Genomic DNA, 25,398 nt, shown 5'->3' on the forward strand with positions numbered 1-25,398 from the left:
CTTGGTTTGAAAAAATTTGTGACCTGGTAATCTGGTCCTAATTCCTCCTGCAGAAGTTGGCCTACACCTCTGGCATGAGAACTGCCTAACAACAAAACTTTCTTCCTTTTCGATGGCTTTCCTACATTCTTTTTCAATTTCCTATTGAAAGTTTGTTGTGTCCTGTCTACACCTACCTCTGCTTGAGGCTCATCAGTTTCTAACTGAAGCAACAGGTCAAACTTATTTTTGTCATTCACCACAAAACTGTCAGACTTAGTTCTAGGCCTGTTCCTTCTGCTACCTGTTGCCACTTCCCACCTCTCTTTGCCCTTCTCCCTCCTTAACCTGTCCAGATCTTCCCTAGCCTGATCTAGCTCAGCCTGAAGGGCAGCAATTTTCCCCTCCTGTTCCAATATCTTCTTATCTCTGCTGCAAATCCTACATAACCACTGATGAGCCTGATCCACTTTCCCGACACCCACGCCACTGCAGTCCCCCCAGTGAAAAAAACTACTGCATCCATCACACCAAACCCCGGAACTAACAATTCTACGGCAAGTCAGGCACTTCTCACTCATGGCAAAAATAATACTTTAGTTAGAATAAATCAATTAAATTACCAAAAATCAAAAAAGACGTTACAAGAATTAAGCCTATTCACAAATGTATATAAGCAAGTTTCTGATTTAAAATTCCGCTGTTTATCTGAGATCTGTATTAAAACAATGAAGGTATACGCTATTTATTTTATATTTCGCTCGATGGAATGAAAAAAAGGACAATTAAACGAACTACTTTAACTTTGATTCTCTAAAAACGTTACGAGAATTAGGCCTATAAACAAATGTATATAAGCAAGTTTCTGATATAAAGTTACGCTGTTTTTCTGAAATCTGTATTAAAACAACAGACATTAATAACAGACATAACAAACTTGCACAATTCATACCAAATCGATTGTGACTGATGATTTATTAAAAGCAAATTCACATGGTAAATAAAATATTTTCAGCTGTAAATATAACGTGTATTAACACATTTGTTCAATGTGGAATTGCCGTGTAAAGCACTGTGTTTTTGTGTTTATTTGACATTCAACTTCCAGCCGTTAAATCAATTTAAGTAAATTGAACAATGTTTGTACTAATACAGGTAACATTTGTGATGGAAACTGGTATGAAATACAGAGAAGTCAAATCTCGTTTTCCGTTACGAATGTTTTTACTTGCAGCTGTTTTTGCGACTAGTTTTATTGTAAGCATTGACTTGCATTTTTACAGCACTGTACGTTTTCTTTCATAAGCTCATCCACGAATGGCATTAATATACTTCCAAGTTATGATAGATAAAAGCATCTCAGTATTTATTGTACAGAGAACCACTCATCTCTTTGCGTATTATTATTTGCTGAAAATCTTGTTTCAGTATCTTGAACTGTTTATGTGTAGTGACTTGTCATGATGCTCTTTGCATGGCATGTATAAACTTCATCATGTGTGGCGTATCACCAACATATACAATCCACTACCTCATGACTAGAAAGACACAGTTTTCCTGCCACGATAAAAAATTACTTCGGTACGTTAACTTCAATTGGTAGACTGCAATACATGACTTAAAGAGCACAAAACGTGAAACGGACAGTGAGGTCATTCTACACTGCAAATTCTTCAAATTACTTTCACTGAGTTATGGTACTTCATTTATAAACATCGTAAAAACTATGACTAATAACGAGAAGGTAGCCACTTCACTACCAAGCACGAATTTTCGCCTATATATTAATTTTTTTTATGAAATCACATGAGAAACTTGCATAGCGAAAAGAAAAAACCCACGCAAATCCAAAGACAGTATTTTCTTTTCCGAACAAACTAATTTCAGAAAAGGATCGAGCTTTGGCTCTTTATATAAAACAGTGATCCATATGACTGAAAATTCGGTTTCCGCTTCGGTTCTTTTGTGTTGCAGGGCGAGAAAGAGTTTTCCACCAACAGTCCGCAACAATAATACCACGTCTATGAGCCAGGGATAAGCAATCGCGATAATCAGTCTGGATAATAAATAAGTGCGTGCTAGGCTTCGGGATAAAATTATCTATAACGTTTTAGTAAACTGAGGGCTGTTTTTAGCATGTAAAACATTATCTAAACAATAATTGCCACGACTGATTGAGCGCATTATGGCTTAGCCTAACTGCTATCATAGGGCTGAGTATGAGAAACGTGGCCCCTAAAATAAGCAGTGTGTGTCAAATCATGAATGTATTATGTATTCCTATGAGACATTTAATGGGAGATATTTGAAACTAGTCAAATCAATTAAATTTTCAGGCTGAAATGTGAATGTAATGCGTGTCATCAGTTATTAACTTCATGACAACTTGCTATATAGGAATGTTTCCGAACATATGCTTCACTTTTCTGATCCAGCAACAGCAGTGTACTTTCTCTTGCGGTGGAATAGAAGTATGATCTGAGTACACTGACATGATGCCTAATTTCAGTGGCAATGGGTTATGGGGGGATTTTCTTGCAATACTACACCTAGCCCAAACACATGCTTCCAAATACTAGTTTTCTTGCAACTCACAAGAATTACTCCATCTCAGTTCTTGATATAATGTTATATATACATAGTTTGTGCCATTCTGAACTAGTTTAACTTATATTGTTACATAGTGATTATCGATACCTTTGTTGATTGAACATCTACTTGCACTGTTATTGTGGTAAGGAATGTTTATTCACCGACCGTTGTTAATTATTTCTGGAACATTTCTTCGCCTCAATCCTTGGGACTGACCTGTTTGCCACAGACACGGATAGTCAAGTGAGTTCTGACTATTCCTGAGTAGCTCCAGACACTGTTTTGTCGCTTTTGCATTGAGAGTTGGTACTCCCCTTTAAAGTCAGAAGCATTTCCCCTGTATCGGAAATAAAGCATCATTTTGCAAATACTTTTGAGTACGCCATAGCTGCCCCCCCCCCTCCCTCCCCTCTTTTCCCATCCGAGAAGTGTGGGAATATATTTACATTTACGTTCTTCAATGAACTACTGAGAAGAATCAGTATCGAGCTAGGAGATTTATGAGAAATAAATGACATCAAAAATTACATAACTTACACTCATATCACCTTGAAACTCCAAATCAAATGTGTGTGCCTTTATCTCTGTATAGAAAACGAGCAAAATCACTGGCTGCGCTATTCAAGTTCGTTACCAGAGCAAAAATGTATAGCAATGTAGCTACGACGTCAAGGCATCGTGGTCGTGATGAGAGGGAAAAGGGGGGAGTGTTAGAATACTGCCTGTCCTCGCATTTAGAGTATCATGTTGTTTTTATTTTCTTAAATGTTGGATTGTTCTTACAGTGAGGCGGACACGCTCATAGCGGCGAGCCAAGTCAGGCGTACCATCTGCAACCGCCGGTGCTTGTCATTTTCGATGAAAGCACGTGGTTTGTGCCTGTGTGACCGCGAGACTGAACGGTGCAAAAAAAGCGTTGCACCACCTGCAAATACGAGGGTTGTTTTTTAAGTAAGGGCCGTTCGCGCGTATAGTCCCGTAGTTCGCGCGGACGCCGCAACAAGCCTCCGCGCCACTTGCCGGCATCCATCCCGTTCACACTGATGCAAGTTGTAGCTCTGTAGCTGACGTGTACGCATCGCTGTGCTACTTTATAATGTTTACGATTATTGAATCGCCCGCCGCGTGTGAGATACGGTCAGTGATGCGTTTTTTGACCGCGAGAAGCCTATCAGCTGCAGAAACTCATCGTCAGTTAACAGAAGTTTATGGCTTGAATGCAATGAGTGAAGGTAAAGTGCGTCAATGGGATAGAGAGTTTAAAAATGGCCGTCAAAACGTCCATGACGAAGAACGCTCAGGCCGGCCCTCTGTGATCATGATGATTTGGTGGCTGCAGTCGAAACAAAGATTCGTGAGGACAGAAGATTCACAATTTCCTCTCTTTCTTTGGAATTTCCACAAGTTTCAAGATCGGTTTTGTACAAAATTGTGTCTGAAAACCTAAACTTTTAGAAACTGTGTGGGTCCCCAGACTCTTGACAGAGGACCACAAAGGGAAGAGATTTGCCACTTCATTGGACTTTTTGATTCGTTACGAGGAAGAAGGAAATGACATGTTGAGTCAAATTGTCACTGGAGATGAAACACGGGTATCCCATATCACTCCCGAAAGCAAGCGACAATCGATGGAATGGCGACACACAACCTCACCCATCAAGGTCAAAGCCAAACAGACGCTGTCAAAGCGCAAGATTATGGCAACTGAGTCCTGGGACCAGAGCGGTGTTTTGCTAGTGGACTTTATGCCACGAGGAACGACAATCAACTCAGATGCCTACTGTGCAACTCTAAAGAAGCTCCGCAGAGCAATTCAAAACAAAAGGCGCGGCATGCTGACAAAAGGAGTTTTGCTCCTGCACGATAACGCTAGGCCTCACACCTCTCAAAAGACTCGGGATTTGATTGATTCTTTTCGCTGGGAAGTTTTGGACCATGCACCATACAGCCCCGACCTTGCTCCTAGCGATTTTCACCTTTTCCGGTACCTGAAACACCATCTCGGCGGGCAGCGCTTCAATGACTACGATGAAGTGAAAGTGGCCGTGAACTCTTGGTTGTCGGAGCAGGCGGCCGAATTCTTTGAAGAGGGAATTAAAAACTTAGTTGTACGGTATGACAAGTGCTTAAATAAACAAGGCAACTATGTAGAAAAATAGGTAAAAGTGTGTAGAATCAGAAAATAAAAGTTTTTTTTACAAAAGTATTTGTATCTTTTTTTAAAAATAAAAATGGCCCTTACTTAAAAAACAACCCTCGTATGTGCACGTGTGTGGAACCGAACAGCAAGCAATGAGGGTGGTTGCAACACTTGTTTTGAACAGTATATTGTTACAAAAGTGCAGAAGATAATTGTTAACAACGTAAAGGGACGGCAAAACCAATTTTTTACATTCAAGATTTCTGCCTTAAGTCTGGCTCTCCTCCCCCAAATGCGGCGTACTGGCCACTCTATGGCTCGCCCTGAGGGCCCGATTAGCCTCAACTATGCAGAATTTGTCACATGTGCATACAGGGGCTGTCCCACATTAGGAGTCACAAACTGAAAAATGAGACAAAGTGAGAGGATAGAGCCGGCCAGAGTCGCCGAGCGGTTCTAGGCGCTACAGTCGGGAACCGGGCGACCGCTACGGTCGCAGGTTCACGTCCTACCTCGGGCTTGGATGTGTGTGTTGTCCTTGGGTTAGTTAAGTTTAAGTAGTTCTAAGTTCTAGGGGACTGATGACCTCCGAAGTTAAGTCCCATTAAGCTCGGAACCATTTTTTGAGAGGACAGAATGTAGGAGTTGTAAGATGCTTCAGTCAAAAGGAGAAATCGCTGCCAACAAAAATACTAATCCCATATTTCTCGACGGCAGCGTAGTCTGTTCACTGGCTCTGCTTGCGTATCAAATAAAACTCCAAGCAAATTTTGGGAGGGGGGGGGCAGTAACCGTATGTCGCCCCGGCCCTCTCCTGCCACTGCCGGCTGAACACGTTACTACAAGAAAATACCACATTCATACAAATTCTTCATAAATACAAGTTATTTTAATTGTATTGTAGAAAGAACTATAGGAAATGTGTTGGCAATTGCGAATATGAAACATCAGCTGTATATTGGAATGAAGATAATGAAAATTTGTGCCAGAGCAGGACTCGAAGCCAGAGTTCCCGTTTCACACGAGGCGAGCGGTGGCCTTAACCGCTTTCTTTTTTTTTTTTTTCTTTTTTCAATTGTCATCCTTGCACAGGAGCCATACTAATCTCGGTATTGTTCCAGTTTTAGTATACGTACCACAGCCGTTCGGCTATCCGTGCTTGAATCACGACCAGACCCAGCCTTCCATACGTTTCATCGTCCATGTATCACAATCTGCACTTCTACGTTGTGTATATTTCCGTCCAGGAAAGACATATTTATTGAGAGTCGAGGGCCTGGTATTGACGAATAAATAAGAAACAGTAGTGCCTGTAATATTAAGAAGTACGATGCGTGTCCGAAGGAACATCACAATGTACTTAATAACACAGCCACTGTTGCTTTGTAAAAAGAACTGTGCAAAGATTTTGATTCGAATAGAAACTACAAAATGTCTAACTTAATGTATCAAATAATAATAATAATAATAATAATAATCACGACATATTAACTTTCAATATAAAACACATTCCTTCTTACATAATTTCCGCTTAACAATTAGTTCTCAGTTTTGGAAAGGTTAGTATTTTTAGTCATTTCTTAATGAACATGCAAAACTAGCAAATCATTTAAACTTTTTGTATCATTGTTGACAAAAAAAATTTCGATCGCCAAAGTGCTGAAATTACTGCTCATAGGTACAAGAAGTAACAGGAGCAGTTAAAATCATCCGTACATATTCTGTATTTCACGCATTGGACCATTGTTTTCTCTACTTAAAATGTTTGCCACGTCTGACAAGTCGGTCACTTCTTCTTTCTTCGTTCTGCACACATCCTGAAACATGCGTTGTTGGCTTGTCTTTATCAAAGTCCTCACCGTATAACTCCAGAATCCGATCAACGCTAATTCATCTGATACCAAAAGCTCCAAGTTGTGAAATAATCTACGGTTTAGCGAATGCACTGCCATATCAATTATCTGTCGTAGCGGTTAGGCATCTTCCCTTTTTTAGGCAAAACTGGTTCAGCAATGTTCAGTTCCTCCGCTTTCCCCGTGGTTTCACTTAACAAATCAAGAAATGTAACTGTTTGTGTACTTGAATTTGCTGGTAAAGTTTCCGCCAAAGTTTTGATTTCTCGGTATGACAATGATTTCTTCTGCAATGAAGAATGAAGTGTTCAATCCTGCCGAAAACTGAAATTAATATTTTCAGGAAATTATGAAATTTGAATTGATGTAGATCTGAAAAATATCCACTAACCTTTCCACCGATGTTTTTCTTCTGACAGCTCTTTAAAAACATTCAAGAGAGCTTCATAATTGCTTTCCAACTTTTTTACATAGCTCTAGGCTCTGAGTAATCTTAGTTTTCAATCCCGTCAGTATCCCGTGACGTTATTGGCGCCAACATAAAACACTGACCACGACAGTATTTTACATCGAGAGATAAATGTCTTATGACATCCTGAACGACTTCAAACAATGTCCTAGAACTTGTTGAAGCTACTTCATAGCAGTCCACAAACATTTCTTCAACGCGCAGATTCTTATCAACAAATCTGAAGCATGATACGTCGGAAGCCTCATCTACAGTGAGAGAAAGATATTATGCTGCCTTAATAGATTTAAGAATATTTTGCTGTACATCGCTGGATAGTGAAGAGACAGTTTCATTCAATATATCGTTAGAAACACAATTATATGTAGTTTTCTGGAGCCAAGATTTAAACTCAGAAGCATTTACTGATTTAAACAGCACTAATGATGAATTCATTGGTGTGTTATCTTTAAAATCGCATTGCTTGCATTTTTCATATCTTCTAATTTACCTATTGGGATAAAAGAAGACAAACTGGTTCCATGTTTCATGGATGTCAGAGCAATCATGGACAAGTGATGAAGTGTACATTTTTCGTGAACCCTGAAACGTTTAGTTGCCTTTTGCCACTGGGAAAATTTACTTCGAGCAAATACATTACACGAATCCCTGCCTGCAGAGGTAGCAGTTGCCGACGGCTCTTCATCTCAGAAGTAGCACTTGCAATCTATGTCCTATTATTTGCTGGATGTATTCCAATCTCTGTCTTCCTCTACAGGTTTTGCCGTCCACAGCTCCTTCTGGTACCGTGGAAGTCTTTCCCTCACTTCTTAACAGATGTCCTATCATCCTGTCTCTTCTCCTTGTCAGTGTTTTCCTCATGTTCCTTTCCTCTCCTATTCTACGCACAACCTCCTCTTTCCTTACCTTATCAGTCCACCTAATTTTCAAGATTCGTCTGTAGCATCACATCTCAAATGCTTCGATTCTCTTCTGTTCCGGTTTTCCCACAGTCCATGTTTCACTACCGTATAATGCTGTGCTGCAAACGTACTTTGTCAGAAATTTCTTCCTCAAATTAATGCCTGTGTTTGATACTAATAGGCTTCTCTTGGCCAGGAAAGCACTTTTTGCCACTGCTAGTCTGCTTTTGATATCCTCCTTGCTCCGCCCATCATTGTTTAATTTGCTGCCTAGGTAACAGTATTCCTTAACTTCACCTACTTCGAGACCATTAATCCTGATGTTAAGTTTCTCGCAGTTCTCATTTCTGCTATTCCTCATTACTTTCGTCTTTCTCCGATTTACTCTCAATCCATATTCTGTACTCATTAAATTGTTCATTCAGTTCAGCAGATCATGTAATTCTTCTTCACTTTCGCTCAGGATAGCAACGTCATCAGCGAATTGTATCACCTAATATCCTTTCACCTTGAATTTTAATCCCACTCCTGAACCTTTTTTTTTTAATTTCCATCATTGCTTCTTCGATGAACGGATTGAACGGTAGGGGCGAAAGACTGCATCCCTGTCTTACACCCTTTTCAATTGGAGCACTTAGTTCTTGGTTGTCCACTCTTATTATTCCCTCTTGTCTCTTGTACATGTTGTGTATTACCCATCTCTCACCCCTATTTTTCTCAGAATTACGAACATCTTGCACCATTTGACATTGTCGAACGAGTGTTCAGGGTCGAAAAATCCCATAAACGTGTCTTGATTTTTCTTTAGTCTTGCTTCCATTATCAACCGCATCATCAGAATTGCCTCTCTGCCGCGTTTACCTTTCCTAAAGCCAAACCGATCGTCATCTTGGACATCCTCAATTTTCTTTGTGTTATTCTGTATTTTATTCTTGGGAGCATCTTGGATGCATGAGCTGTTAAGCTGATTGTGAGATAATTCTCGCACTTGTCAGCTCTTGCAGTCATCTGAATTGTGTAGGTGATTTTCCGAAGGTCGGATGGTATGTCGCCAGACTCATACATTCTACACACCAACGTGAATAGTTGTTTTGTTGCAACTACCCCAATGACTTTGGAAATTCTGGTGGAATGTTATGTATGCCTTCTGCCTTATTTGATCATACGTCCTCCAAAGTACTTTTGTTCTGATTCTAATACTGAATCGACTCTTGTTTCTTCTTCTACCACATCAGACAAATCTTCCCCCTCATAGAGGCCATCAATGCACTCTTCCCATCTATTCACTCTCTCCTCTGCATTTCTCAGTGGAATTCCCAGTGCACTCTTAATGTTACCGCCCCTACTTCTAATTTCACCAAAGGTTATTCCTGTATGCTGAGTCAGTCCTTCCAACAATAATTTCTTTTTCGGTTTCTTCACATATTTCATGCAGCTATTTTGCTTTTGCGTCCCTGCAGTTCCAATTTATTTCATTCCTGAGTGACTTGTATTTCTGTATTCCTGAATTTCCCTTGTAAGGTGGCAGAATAAATGGTCAGATTCACACCTTACATGAGACCTTTACAAATCGCAATGAGAAGGTGAAGATGACAACTAACGTAAATCTACAGTTATGAGAACATTTACCTATCAATATGTAATGCAAAAAGGGATGACAGTCAATCGATGGTAATTAACACACCATTCCTACACAGTGCATGTCTTTGAGCGGAAGGTAGATCAGGGAACACGAGTCGAGTTGCCACATCCACAACAGCGTAGCGAAGCCTCGCTGTGGGAGTTATGCCGGAAACCACTTAAAGGGGTGGCAGGAAGGAGGACAGCGACCCCGGACCAGGTGATTCAACATGGAGGACCGCCTGTAGCGAGGCATCAGTACAAGGGCAGAGACAAAGCTTTAGAAAACTGCTTTTCGAAATACCAATGGGATACGAACAAAAGCAAGTGACTCATTTTCGTCCAGCGAGTGCGACACACGGAAAGGTCAATGTACTTTAGGCATCTAGTACGGGCGCAAAACGTCCGATTGGCGGAAACGCACTAGGAAGGAGAAAAATACTGAAGTTTCGGTGCAGTTTGATAGAAGGGTCGTTGCGATTGGTAGAGGGTGTTTCTACAAAATATGAGGACTGCTCCTATTGGTCGAAAAAAGCAGTGACGTGAAAAAGGAATCCAAGTGGAGGGAGGCAGTTCTGTCATGAGTAGGACAAGAGAGAAATTTTCATGGGACTCTTGTCTGAACTGGCGTCAAGTGAAGAACGGAGCGCTTAACGCTCCGTACAACGCAGAGAAGAAATTTGTGTGGACACTGCGTTCACAGAGGCTGCACTCCAGCTAAAGAATTAGCTGTAGTAACGTTTAGCTCCAACTGTGGAGGAACAAACCAGCCAAATTAGTTAATTGTTCTTGTGGGAACTGAGAGGGTACTATAATATGCACGCTGCTCCAACCATGCAGGTGTATAGCGCCATATAATAGACTAGGGCTGAGTACATGTTTTCTCGTATAACGAGAAACATAGGGAAAGTTTCTGCTGGAAAGTTCAGCAAAGGCTAGATTAATTTTGTAGGAATTTCATTGGGAGAGAGAAGCCTTGCAGACAGCAGCACATCGCAGCTTAAGATAAATACCGCGTGCAGAGATGTAATCTTTGTTGGTTCACCAGCTTGCGTCCACTGTGAACTCGAGTGGCCTTGGGTAATCTTGCGCTCAAATTTGTCACTTGACTAACCTAATTTGTCACCTGACTAATCCTAAATGGTACCGAACTTTGAACCGGAATCGGACGATTTTCGTAGTACTGACCAACATCATAACATATGTGTAGAAGCAGTTTTGTAAAGAAACGTCTAATTAAACTTTCATACTATTGTGCTTAGGATTAATGTAAAGAAACTTCCACATAAACTTTTATAATAATGTGTTTAGGATTAATGTGCTTTCAGAGAGTTAATGTTTATCATTGTCGTGGATAAACTTATTTCACTTTTTGTTGTTGGCGATATACGTTATCCATTGCGCTGCTTTTATGTTGGCGAGTTGAAAACTGTGTGAAAAGCTGTAATTTGGTGAGAAATATTGCGACATTAAACTTGTAATTTCACCTCACACTGTTGTTCTCAATTCAAGAATAAGAATAAACCAAACCCCGCCCTTACACCCTGGACATTTTTGTACTTCCTTCTTTCATCGATGTCTTTTTCCATCCTTCGTGGTATGACCTTCTCCCAAAGAAATAACTGCTTTAGTCCCACTATCTTACTAATCTGGCATTCAAAAGTGAGTGAACCCCTCAAAGGCATTTATGATAGTTGCTTCATTTCTTCCTCCTCAACCCATATCCTTGTAAAATGAAGATCTGAACACTATATTTCCTCATTATTTCTGTCACCGCTTGGTCCTTGCAAGTATTCTCAAGGAATTTATTTTGACCCATTGATTCAGGTCAAATAACTCTTAAATTCTGGCACTCTTCTGTCACCTAGGTACAACTCACGTCGCTGTTTTACCACATTTGAAGAAAAATCGCAAAAAAATATAACAGGAGCCATATTTGTCTTCCGAAGAAAAAACCATTTTTAGCTACAGTACTACACATGAAGTGAACATTGTCAATATGATATAGAACATCTCTGTAAATTCTACATCATTGAACAACTACAGTACAGAATCTCATAATCTCAGCTCTTGACTTTCACATATTGATACCCCTCACACAATAAATACATTATATAATCACGTTTCCTTTCAACTATCCCCTTCACAAGTCAGCACACCATCGCCTTATTTCTACTATTATCTCATACCATCCACCTCTAGCCTTCCATGTCCAGTTACATTCTATGGAAATACCTGACTCGTGTCCTCCAACTCCTAGAGATCGACAAATTCTTTTCTGATCGGCCTTCCACCAACACATAACTACGGTACTAAAAAAAGACCGAAAGCTGGTCAGTAACTACTATCAACGTCATTCATTCATTCATTCATTCATCCATTCATTCATACATGCATTCAGTCATTCGCATATCATGTTACGTAAATCCCATCATGAGAGAGAGTCTTCGAGGAACATTGAACGGAGTTTTACGTTCACAGACAGAAGCAACCGTGGAAGGCTATATCTTTAAAGCAAAATAGCCTCAAATCGTGACAACAGTCAACAGACTGTTTTATTGTTTAACAACAGCGGGGAAACAATCGCTATTGTAGTGGCGAAAGATGCTTTATATAGTTTGAGATTCAGACTAGAGACGTGAAAAACGAACTTAAAGCAGGGTTGTTTAGACTTGCTAGTAACACGGGCCGCAAACCCCTTACTGTGACTACTGCAAGTTCAAAAATATCGTGCCATAAGACAAGTTATTATTCTGGGTTGGGATCGTCCTATCCCAATGCCAAATAGACTGGGCTCAAAAGAAGGAAATTCTACAAGGACTCGCCCTCTCTATTTTGGAAATGATTGAAAGATGAGTAAAACAACGAAAAACTTACAAAACGAACGCCGCATACGTCCCTCAGGCCATGGTCTGTGCATCCCTGACTTAAAGGAACCGAGAACTCTGTTCTCGAGAACTAAAATGAATCAAACACTTATCGGAGAACTTTATCAAGTACAGCAGACCACCTCTTTTCCCCTTTTTTCAGTAATCATCTTTCATTTTAGCACGTCCTCATGTAGTTAAGAAAAGGATGTGTATCTTCCCAGATGCTATAGTGCTACAGCTGCAAGGCTATAATCCAGGGGTAAACTCATACTACATTAGAACGATTGTTTGGCGAAAGATAAATCACAATTTGTCTGTGTCAGTGCCGTTATAATCTGTCTCTATTTTTTTCATCTTATTTCAAAATCAAGATCACTGTTAAGGCTAACGTAACAGCTAGGACCTTTCCTCTTCTCTAAAGTTTTGTTACCACCAGACTTTCATTCACATTAATTAATTGAATAGCTAATCGCATGTCAACAGAAACCCTAAGCGCAGCCAAATATGGGTAATGCAAGTAATACTACACTTTAAGAACTATTAGGATGAAATTAAACCTGTACAATGTATGTCTTACGCCTCAAGTAGAGTAGTAATTGGTAGGAATGTTTGAAACCATATATTATTTACTTAAAATCACTACAATACGGTTACGATCATTGTCTTTGAGGTATATTTTAAATCCGATGTTACTAAAAACAAAATTAAATTAAAATATGAGTCTTACTATGCAATTGCAAAGCATTATCCTTTCTGTGTGACATGTAGTTATTGTAGTTAACAGGAACAATAACTGCAAATAACGCATACAAATTACGGTACTTCAGGGAACTTCCAGACTTTTGTTATTAAAATGAAGTACATTTTTATAAAAGCTAGGAAACATGCTAGGAAGAAGTTATATTCGATATTATGCACACAATCTACTAAAATGCAATATGTATTGTTGCATTTGCATATCTATTTTCATTGTGAATGAGATTGTTGTGTAACATTCATATAGACCCTACTGCGTAACGTAATTTTATTTTACGATTTATATTATTTTATTTTCTATTCTAATATATGTGAAAATTCATTGTATTTCATTAATTTTTTGTTTTAATAATCACCAACATTGCATAAAAATTTATGTCATGCTCGTGTGGGTCCGCTGTTGTATGCCAATTTTGCTCAGTGTTTCGTGGTGGCCTTAGTGCTGATCTGATTTGTTAATGTGTAACCGATTCTTAGAGGCAAACATTGTGCCAGTTTAGTCCAGTTGCACTACTTGAATTACTTTAACACAGAAATAATTTACGTGGGAACTCAAAAACCATACGTGGCACGAATTAATGTGAGCACTTCGCCCCACATAGGTCAGTTGTTGTTATACCCGAATTTTGACTTTTTTTTCATTTCTACAGTAATAGCAGCAAATCAGCTCTACAATGCAGATAACTAAAGTTAAGCATATGTTCAACGAATTCGCCCACCGAGTAATTATCTGCGGGTGCTGATAATTAACTAATAACATCAAGATCTTTATTAAAACATGATTAAATTCAGTAACTTTATTAAGTACAGTGTATTAATTGACTTTCAAGTATTTGATCCGAGCCTAGGGAATTTTTTTTAAGGACAATGCGTCTTTCGCATTCAAAATTGTTTTTTCCACTGTGATTCCACGAGCTTCACCACCAAAATTGTGGAGTGCACTGTTAGTAAACTGCAGCTAATTTTCTGTAAACATTCTGTCCCAATAAATTACAAATTTGTGTATCGTGTTTCTACACAAGGTAGGTGCATTCAGAAGACAAGCCTTCGACAGTATGCATAACTTTGGCATCCAGGAATACATGCTACCTTTGGACTCATGTCCCTATGTTTTGTGTGGCCAGGCATAGAAAAGGACTGTCGAGAATGGATAAGAGCATATTTGCAAAGCCAAGAACCATGTACACACCCAGTCAGTGACTTTCCACGTACAAGTGTACATTTCATCTGAATGTTGTCGGACTGCTTCAATCATTGAATGGTCAATGCTACCATTTCACAATGATCGGTCGTTTAGCTGCTGGCCAGAGGCAATGCCAAATGATAATATTACCACCGAAACTTTAGCCTCTACCTTTGCATCAGTGTGGTTAGCGATGTTTGGGTGCCTGCAGCATATCACTACCTACCATGGATAGCAGTTTGAGTCGGACGTGTTCGCACAGCTTTCCACGTTTTGTGGGTATGGTCATCACAAGACCACTAGTTACCATTCCACTAGCAATGGCATGGTTGAGTGCTGGTATCTCTTCTTGAAGGAAGCACTCATGTACTGTAACAACACACAGACTTTGGCTCTTCCAATGGTTCTACTTGGCCTACAAACAACTTATAAACCCGACATCAATTCTTTGACCGTACAGTTGGTCTACGGAGAGACACTGAATTTGCCTGGTGAATTCGCCGACGCCGATACACTGCTAACACCGACGCAAGACCAGCCAGATTTCTTATGTCTTACCTACAGAACCACATCACACAGACCCGTCCTCCGAAGGCTTCACGTCACCTTGTTACATGCATCAGGACTGGAATTACTGCTCTCTTATCATGCTCCGTACCAACGGCGTAAAACAACCATTATATGTTTTGTATGCTGGGCAGTACCATGTGTTATGGAGAAGTATGCGGATGATTGATGAATGACAAGTCAATGACTGTTTCTCTGAACAGTGTCAAGCCTGTGTAAATTTTTCTAAGAGGTATCACTGTTGATATCGACACTCCACTTCTGCTGAGGGGGCTGATATAGCCTCTGACACGACAGCTGTCACAGGTTAGCGAGGAGGAGTTAGGTGTTCATACAGTGCAAGTACAGTGTAGTGTCACATGGTGTAACAGCTGAATCAAGGCTGTGAAAGTAGTTCCACGCTAGCCACCAGAGGCACTGCGTTTACATGTGTAATAAGTGAATCGCGGCTTCAAAGAGGTACGTTTGTGGCTGCCGGGAGGATTTTCTTCTTTCTTGCATGTGCTTAAGCCTTCTCCATGTGCGATGTTTAGTTCTGTGCCTTTTATGTTCCGTGTTTTTACGTTTTACTATACTGTCACTCTAGGTTACATGTCAATTACACTCCTGCTTTCATTGAATAAGTTTCTTGTTGAATGTAATCCTTTGACGTCGGATTAATCAAGCATTCTTAAGTTTATCAGTTCGAATTGCACAAATCTTGGCAAACGATTCATCTATCGAATAAAGTAAACCGCCCTAATGTAAGAATTCCAAATCCTGGCACGTCGTTGAACATGAAAGAGACTCGCCGAAACTGAATGTGTTTTGTGCCATTTCTGTTGTCCACAAAGTTTGTGGACCTTTCTTTTTTGCAGAGGAACATGTGAAAGGAATGTTATATATGGACACACTGCAATATTGGATGTGTCCTCAACTTCACGAGTCCTCAGCTCGTGGTCTCGCGGTCGCGTTCTCGCTTCTCGAACTCGGGGTCCCGGGTTCGATTCCCGGCGGGGTCAGGGATTTTCACCTGCCTAGTGATGACTGGGTGTTTGTGTTGTCCTCATCATTTCATCATCATTCATGAAAGCGGCGAGTTTGGACTGAGCAAAGGTTGGGAATTGGTACGGGCGCTGATAACTTCACGAAGATTCCAATGATTTCATTTATACAGGGTGTTACAAAAAGGTACGGCCAAACTTTCAGGAAACATTTCTCACACACAAGTAAAGAAAAGATGTTATGTGGACATGTGTCCGGAAACGCTTAATTTCCATGTTAGAGCTCATTTTAGTTTCGTCCACCTACGCTCAATGAAGCACGTTATCATGATTTCATACGGGATACTCTATCTGTGCTGCTAGAACATGTGCCTTTACAAGGACGACACAACATGTGGTTCATGTGCGATGGAGCTCCTGCACATTTCACTCGAAGTGTTCGTACGCTTCTCAGCAACAGATTCGGTGACCGATGGATTGGTAGAGGCGGACCAATTCCATGGCCTCCACGCTCTCCTGACCTCAACCCTCTTGACTTTCATTTATGGGGGCATTTGAAAGCTCTTGTCTACGCAACCCCGGTACCAAATGTAGAGACTCTTCATGCTCGTATTGTGGACGGCTGTGATACAATATGCCATTCTCCAGGGCTGCATCAGCGCATCAGGGATTCCATGCGACGGAGGGTGGATGCATGTATCCTCGCTAACGGACGACGTTTTGAACATTTCCTGTAACAAAGTGTTTGAAGTCACACTGGTACGTTCTGTTGCTGTGTGTTTCCATTCCATGATTAATGTGATTTGAAGAGAAGTAATAAAATGAGCTCTAACATGGAAAGTAAGCGTTTCCGGACACATGTCCACATAACATATTTTCTTTCTTTGTGTGTGAGGAATGTTTCCTGAAAGTTTGGCCGCACCTTTTTGTAACACCCTGTATGGACGATGGTGCCGCACTTTCACCTTAAAGTGTGGCGTTATCTTAAAAACGCCATCTCATAACGTCGGATTGGAAGAGATGGGCAACAAAATCTTGTTCAGTTACAAAGCTTCTCAAATACCAGCCGAGTTGAGGCGTCGTTCTGCGGCAATGTTGCGACAAGTTTCCTATCCATAATCTTCAGGCCACGCGAAGTACTGGATTCATGTCCACTGCGGGTCCCTGTAGCCACTGAACTACAGGATCCTCTGCCTCGTCTGCAATGGCTGTGCCAATTGCGCGCCTCCGGAAGGGGTGTTGGAGACGTTGGTGGGAAGAGCCGCGGAAGGTGGTGAAGGGGAACCCGCAGTATGCTGTAGGATCCGTGTGTCATGTCCTGGCGCTGTCCGGTTGTTTCATCTGTTGCCTTGGTGGCCTTCACATAAGAGCGCTCTCGGCGTATTCTTAGAACCACCACATTCCACGTGGAGCTGAGCTGAAAACCACTACTATCTCAGTCGAGAAGGTCATCGTGGACGCACATTTCCACTGTCTCTTTGATGATCGAGTCCCAGAACCCGTTTTCCCAGAGCAGCATCTTGATATGTTCAAAGTGAGACATATGACCTTCCTTGAGGTGTGCTCTGCAACTGGAGATTTGTCCGTTTGGCTGAGGGGAACATGTCTCACATATTATGATCGGTGCTGCCAAATTCACCACTGTGTCAGTCCGATGTGTTGTTTGTCGCATTCGGAACTGATACTGTAGATTCCAGGTGTCCATAGCCGTAATTAATTTTTTATTGAGCCGAGCATGTTTTTGATTTTAGCCAATGAACGGAAAATGATCCTGGCTTTATTTGGACTTGGACTTGGATGGTCCAGTATATGGAAGAAACCCCAGACGCTTTGCCTTCTTCTCGGTCGTCTTCCTTCTTCTTGTTTGGCTGGAGAGTGCGTCTTATCTGTGTCTCCGACTAGCCATGCCTGTAAAACGTATCCCGAAGATGCTGCATCTTGTTGGGTAGACTTTTCTTGTCGTATATGTCTCGTGCTCTGTGCACCAAGATGGTGAGCACGGATTTCTGTTGTGCTGGCGTTTAGGTACAGGTTTGTGTACGTCTTTCCTTCTGTAGACAGAATGCCCCAGTGCGCCATCAGTTTTCTGCTTTATCAGGATATCGTGGAAAGGTACGTACTCAGTTACTTCTCCCTGCAGTTTCTTCTGCCTCCACAGTGAACTTTATATTGTCGTGCATGCTGTTATGGTCGTCAAGAATTATCATCAGTTACTCCACCGATGATTAAAAAGATCTTACTACCTGTATTTGGTAAACTCAGTAATTCAATTTCTAAGTCCTGTTTGTGGTATGTGGACAGAAATGTTAAGGACAAATCCATGCATTATTGACTTTAACTTTGTCCAAAATAGGCATTTACCTTGAAGCTCCATGTATTTTAGAAGTAGTTGGTAAAATTATGTCACTGATTGCACCTTCAGAGTTACCGTTCTTAACAGCAGCACAGTATGTCGCGGTTTGGTTCATTTGGCTTGCTAAATGGTCTAGGGAGTTCACAAGATCATCAAAAAATAGTTTAGCAGCGGAATACACAGCACGTTACGAATCACTGTCAAAGAAGTGAGCGGAAAATAGTAGTAAGCCAGGTTCATACATGCAACCAAAGTGACACCTTAGCTAGTGGCACACGGAAGAGGCACCATGAAATACCGTTTACACAGGATGCCACAAATTTTGCACAGTAACACTGTCTCCTGTATAGTTTTAGCTAAAATTAAATTAGCAGCTATTAAAGATATAATGCACATTATGGCAAAATGTTAGATCTGAAAACAGAATTCATACAAGAATAAAGTAACAATAAAACCCTGATATTCGTTGTCATTTAATTTAGATTGGGCGTACTTCCAGTGGTTCTTGTCTTCCCAACATTATACTTCGACGCCATAACTCGATGTCTACATCAAGAGTTATCTGAGACTGGCTGTCTGGCTGACCGGGTCCTATATTTATGTCTCGGCAGTGCCTGGAGTTGCATCTGCCGTCCGCTCCGGATTCGGTGTTCCCTCTTTGGTTGTCGCCCATGAAGCGTGCCTCGGCATCGCTGTGGGTGTTCGCTATTTCATCCTTTCATCCGCGCCTGCCTTAGCAGTCTCCCACAGTGGTGGCTGCGTCGTGGTGTTCCGTATTCGGTCTGTGCCCGCGAGGTGCGTTCTCTGCAGTCTCGCGCTGCTTGTAGGCGTCCCCTATGCCGTCTGAACCTGCTGAGGCTGTCTCTCATAGCAGTATCCGTTTCCTGGTGTTACGTATCCATTCTGGGTCCGTGAGGCTCGCTTCTGCACTGCTCCAAGTGTTTCTTGTTCCTTCGGCGGCCCCTGTGGCCGAGCGGTTCTAGGCGCTTCAGTCCGGAAGCGCGCTGCTACTACGGTCGCAGGTTGGAATCCTGCCTCGGCATGAATGTGTGTGATGTTCAAATGGTTCAAATGGCTCTGAGCACTATGGGACTTAACATCTTAGGTCATCAGTCCCCTAGAACTTAGAACTACTTAAACCTAACTAACCTAAGGACATCACACAACACCCAGCCATCACGAGGCAGAGAAAATCCCTGACCCCGCCGGGAATCGAACCCGGGAACCAGGGCGTGGGAAGCGAGAACGCTACCGCACGACCACGAGATGCGGGCAATGGTGTGTGATGTCCTTAGGTTAGTTAGGTTTAAGTAGTTCTAAGTCTAGGGGACTGATGACCTCAGATGTTAAGTCCCATAGTCTTTAGAGCCATTTGAACCAACTTGTTCCTTCCGCGCCCGCTGCAGCTGTCTCCTATGGTGGTAGCCGCCTCTTGCTGTTCCATATTTGGTCCAAGCCCATGAGGCGCCTTCCCTGCAGTCTCGCGCCATTGTAGGCGTTCACTATGCTGTTCGCGCTCGCTGCGGCTGCCTCTTACGATGGTTTTAGTCTCGTGGTGTTCCGCATTTGGTCTGCATCTGTAGGAGCATCCCCCCCCCTCCCCCCCCCCCCTCGCAATCTCGTGTTGTACTGGAGTTCCGTATTACGCCCATTCCTGCCGCACCAGCTCCTTGCGGTGAAGACCGGCTTCTAGTGTCCTGTATTAGGTATGCTCTCGTGAGGTGCTATTCCTCAGGTCTCAGGCTGTTGATGTAATTCCATAGTTTGTCCTCACCTGCTGTGGCTATCTCCCGTGGCGGTGGCCGCCATCTGGTGCACTGTATGTTGTCTGAACCTGGTACTTGTGCATGCAGTTGTCCGAGGTTCATCACAGGAGCTGGGAACTATTTTCTGGTGTTTCCGTAGCAGCTGAAACACTGGATTCAGTGCAGTGCCGACTGATCAACTTTTCCGCCATGTTGATTTCAACTGAGTCATTGATGACACTATCCCAGAATTAAGGGGTTTGGGCCAGTATCCATGGTGTGTTCATGCTTCAGGCAGTGTTCTGCTAGTGCTGTTTTTCTACATCTATATCTACATTTATACTCCGCAAGCCACCCAACGGTGTGTGGCGGAGGGCACTTTACGTGCCACTGTCATTACCTCCCTTTCCTGTTCCAGTCGCGTATGGTTCGTGGGAAGAACGACTGTCTGAAAGCCTCCGTGCGTGCTCTAATCTCTCTAATTTTACATTCGTGATCTCCTCGGGAGGTATAAGTAGGGGGAAGCAATATATTCGATACCTCATCCAGAAACGCACCCTCTCGAAACCTGACGAGCAAGCTACACCGCGATGCAGAGCGCCTCTCTTGCAGAGTCTGCCACTTGAGTTTGTTAAACATCTCCGTAACGCTATCACGGTTACCAAATAACCCTGTGACGAAACGCGCCGCTCTTCTTTGGATCTTCTCTATCTCCTCCGTCAACCCGATCTGGTACGGATCGGGTTGCCCTACCCTAGTACGGCTTTGGTGCTCCTTATCTCGACTGTTCGGGTGCTTTGATCAGTATAAGACAAACCTCATTCACAAAGTATTTGTTAAATACCAGGTTTCCTTAGTCGATGGGTTGTGAATGTGCTGGATACACTTTGCCACATACGGTGTTAAAGTCCTCTTGAACTAAGTACCTGCCAGATAGGTGGCTACACCGATGCTTGCTCATAATGGGGTGTAGCAGTACACATTGTTTGTTGATTTTGGGCAGCCCATGTAGCCTGGGCGGTACCGATGCCTTGGATTTTAGTTGCTTGACAACCTTCTAATGACAGTCTGTTTCCTTAAGAAGAGCCTTAGTTTTTCAGTCCATGTTATCGGTGAGCTCATGTTCTAGTGGACTGTAAGCAGTATCATCTAGAATTTGACGGATCTTCAGGTCGTTGTCGGTCTTCTGCAGTATGCCCTTAGAGTTCCCTTGGCCCACAGGTAACACCACTACGTTGTCGTCATTTCGCAACTTCCTGCAGACAATCCTTTCATGTTCGTTTTGGGCAGTCTGGCTCTGGTTAGCGTCCTGCATGTCTCTCTCCAAATCACTTCTGTCACACTCGAAGATAGTCCATCTAGTGGACTGTAAGCAGGATTCTCTAGAATCTGACGGATCTTCAGGTCGTAGTCGGTCTTCTGCAGTATGCCCTTAAAGTTCCCTTTTCCCAGAGGTAACACCACTGTGCTGTCGTCATTCCGCAACTGTACTTGCTCCACAGAGCTGATGAAGCCAGCCACCAGTAGGCCTCTGTGAGTGACCGCAAAGTTAAGGCCCCTTCGTGTACTGTCAGGGTATCTTCGCCCAAAGTTCGATCACACAAATTTATTACCTTGTGCGTGTAACTGTATCTGTAGCACATACAGTCATACAGTCAAATTTCGCCAGAATTGGGCTGTAGCTTTGTGGTAGATGCTTACCACTAGCGACCATGACACACCATCTACTCCATCCCAATCCTCTTGTGCCAAGTTGGCTGCCAAGTACAGATGTAGACATTGCAGCTCCCAAGATGACGTCAAGCCTGTGTCGTATGCCACGTACCCTTTTTCTTATGAGAGCAATACTGCCACAATGCTTTATTCCGTTAGTCGCCCTTGATGTGATATCATGTTCAATTTTGGCGAATACAGGCACTACCTCTCCTCTGCACCTGAGGAGGAAACAGAGAGTTCAGTACCTTCTCTTTGCACACGTATAGTTTGTCTAGTAGTTTCATCTTTAAGCAAATTTCCTCCACGTAGTGTATCGTGATGTAATCTCTTGACTTTCCTGGCGATTCATTGTTATCATTGAGATGCAGTTTTCTGCTAGTGATCCACGTCTCCCAAATACGACATTTCGATGGCGTAACTTGATGTCTTCATCAGGTGTTCCCTGAGACTGCCTGCCTGGCTGATCAGGTTCCATATTTGTGCCTGAGCGGTGCCTGGAGTTATGTTTGCGGTTTGCTCCAAATCAGGTGTTCCCTCTTCATTCTACACCTGTGAAGCATGCTTCTGTATCGTTGCAGGTTTCCCTTTCCCGTCAGCGCCCGGTGCGGCAGTGTACCGCAGCAGTGGTGCATCATGGTGTTCTGTATTCGATCCGCACCTGCAAGGCACCTTCTCTGCAGAGTCGCACCGTTGTAGTCCTGCTCTATGCCGTCTGCACTCTTTGCCTCTCGCGGCAGAATCTGTCTCCTGCTGCTCCATTTTTGGTCCTCGCCTGCGAGGCGCGCTTCTGTCTTGCTCCAGGTGTGCCCAACTGGCGAAATTTGAGCCCGTGAACGACGGAGTGCAACAAAAACAGTGACACCCACAGGGCGGTAAACTTGAGAGGTGAAACTTTGGAAGAGGCCACCCTCAAGTTTGTCAGAAGCGGCCTCAATGTTGCAGTCACTCCCAGAGACCTATAGGTGGCCGGTTTCATCAGCTCTGTGGAGCAAGTAGTCAACACACTACCTTCAAGTGTGGCACAAAAGATTCGGAGAGAGGCAGACAGGGAGCTAACTAGAGGCAGGCCACCCATAACGAGCATCTCAAGCGACGAGAGTATGGCCCTCAAGAGGTTGTGGGATGACGACAGCATAGTAATGTTCCCCAAGGATCAAGAGGTTGCAGGATGATGTTACCCGAGGACAAAGGGAACTCTATGGTCATACTGTAGAAGACTGGCTACAAATTGAAGAACTGTCACCTTCTAGAGAACCCTTCTTATTATGCAGTAGAATATGGTACCACCGAGTGGCAGAAGAACTAAGGCTCTTCTTAAAGAAACAGGATGGCCTGAGAAACTTGACAAGCAGCTGAAATCCAAAGCTCCAGAGCTACCTAGACTATATGGGTTACCCAAAATCTGCTGCATCCCCTCATGAGCAACACTGGTGCACCACTTACCCAACAGCTACTAACCTTAAAAAGACGTTCGCACCCAAAGTGGGATAGTGTATACGCCACATCCGCAAGTTGTCAGACTTCGTGGAACGTTTCAAAAACTTACGAGTACATATCTCAGATGCAGACATCATGGTCAGTTTTGATGTGGTGGCCCTGTTCACCATGGTACCATTCCAGAACACCCTCTATTTGATCATTGAGATGTATGCTGGAGCTTTGCGGGATCTTTTCAAGCACATTTTTAAATCGACTTACTTCCTATGTGGAGGTCAAATCTATGAGCAGACTTAAGTAGTGGTAATGGGTAGCCCCTTGCCTTCAGTAGTGCCCAGTCCGTTTATGGACAAGTTCAAGGATGAGAGGCTTACAACTACCACCTACCAGGCAACATATTTTTTCTAATATGTGGATGACACATATGTCATCTGGGTCCACGGCACTCAAGATATCCCTATATAAAGTTCGACATGGAGCTAGAGAAAGATAGTCAACTTCCTTCCCTGGACGTCTTGGTGAAGAGGAAGACAGGTGGCACTTTTGGTCACAGTGTGTATCGAAAGCCAAAAAAACACCGACTTATATCTACAGGCTGACTGCTGTGCTCACCCAGCATAGAAGACTGCATTGCTTAGAAAAATTGTATACTGAGCCAAGATACTTTCTGACTCTGACAGTTTGACAACGCGATTCAAACTTCTTCAACGAGAGTTCAATAACAATGGATATTCGATCAAGGACATCCACAAAGCGTTACAGCCCATCAGAGGACCTGATACACCAGAAGAGGAACAAGAAAAAGAGACCATCGAAGGTACTGCATGCAGGCCTGTTTCTGCGAAGGACAGCAGAATCCTGAAGAAACAAGAAAACAAAAGTGTGTTCCACCCGCCCATCGAAACCAGGGCTCTTCTTGCAACAGTCAAAAATGACCTGAGGTAAAGAAAACCCTGTATTTATCACATACCTTGTGTTCAAATGTTCAAATGTGTGTGAAATCTTATGGGACTTAAGTGCTAAGGTCATCAGTTCCTAAGCTTACACACTACTTAACCTAAATTATCCTAAGGACAAACACACACACCCATGCCCAAGGGAGGACGCGAATCTCCGCCGGGACCAGCCGCACAGTCCATGACTGCAGCGCCCTAGACCGCTCGGCTAGTCCCGCGTGGCATACCTTGTGGATAGATATGTCTCATATAGGTCAAACCACCAGAACAGTGGATGTAAGATGTAAGGAACATCAAAGACATACTAGGCTAGGGCAGGCCACAAAATCAGCAATAGCAGAACACTGCCTGGCGCATGAACATGCCATTGATTGTGATACAACCAGGACACTGCTCCAAACCCCCAGATTCTGGAATAGTGTCATCAATGAATTAATTGAAATGGCCGGCCGGGGTGGCCGAGCGGTTCGAGGCGCTACAGTCTGGAACCGCCTGACCGCTACGGTCGCAGGTTCGAATCCTGCCTCGGGCATGGATGTGTGTGATGTCCTTAGGTTAGTTAGGTTTAAGTAGTTCTAAGTTCAAGGGGACTGATGACCTCAGAAGTTAAGTCCCATAGTGCTCAGAGCCATCCGAACCATCTGAATTGAAATCAATATGGCAGAAAACCTAATCACTCATGAAGCAGGATACCAACTCAGCACTGCACGTAATCCGGCGTTTCAGCTGCTGCAGAAACAGAAGAAAGTAGGTCTCAGCTCCATTTATGAAACTCGGCTAATTGCAGACAGAGCAGCATGGAAGCACACCTTACAGGAGCAGACTGAACACAGAACACCAGGAGGTGGCTACCGCAATGAGACAGTTCCAGCTGGCGGAAACGACATAGGGAACGCCTGTAGCTGGGAAAGACTGTAGAGAATGTGTCTCGTGAGCACGGACTGAGTACTGAAAACCAGAAGGCAGTCGCCACCGTGGGAGACAGCTGCACTGGGCACAGATAGAATAAGGTCACCTGGAGCACCATGGAAGCATGCCTTATGGGCGAGGACTGAACACCATAGGACAGCCTCCACTGCGGGAGACAGCTGCAGTGCGTGCCGACGGAACAGGGAACACCTGGAGCAGGACGGAAGAACACCTCACAGGAGCGGACCGAACAAGGAACATCTGAAATGGGTACCGTAGTGAGATACAGAGGATGTGGACAGAATAGGGAACACCTACAGCGGAACGAGAGTGCAGAAAATGTGCGTTTCGCCTTCTCGGATCAAATA

At 43.0% G+C, this 25,398-nt stretch overlaps 1 protein-coding gene and 1 pseudogene across 2 annotated transcripts in view; both read right to left on the minus strand.

The window, feature by feature from the left end:
* Nucleotides 1-25,398, minus strand: part of LOC126175790 (sodium-coupled monocarboxylate transporter 2-like) — a 219,022-nt gene that overhangs the window by 80,607 nt on the left and 113,017 nt on the right. The window lies entirely within an intron of this gene.
* Nucleotides 5,760-5,858, minus strand: LOC126178696 (U6 spliceosomal RNA; annotated as a pseudogene).

The sequence above is a fragment of the Schistocerca cancellata genome, chromosome 3 (genome assembly GCF_023864275.1).
Source record: "Schistocerca cancellata isolate TAMUIC-IGC-003103 chromosome 3, iqSchCanc2.1, whole genome shotgun sequence".
In the NCBI taxonomy this organism is placed as follows: Eukaryota; Metazoa; Arthropoda; class Insecta; order Orthoptera; family Acrididae; genus Schistocerca; species Schistocerca cancellata.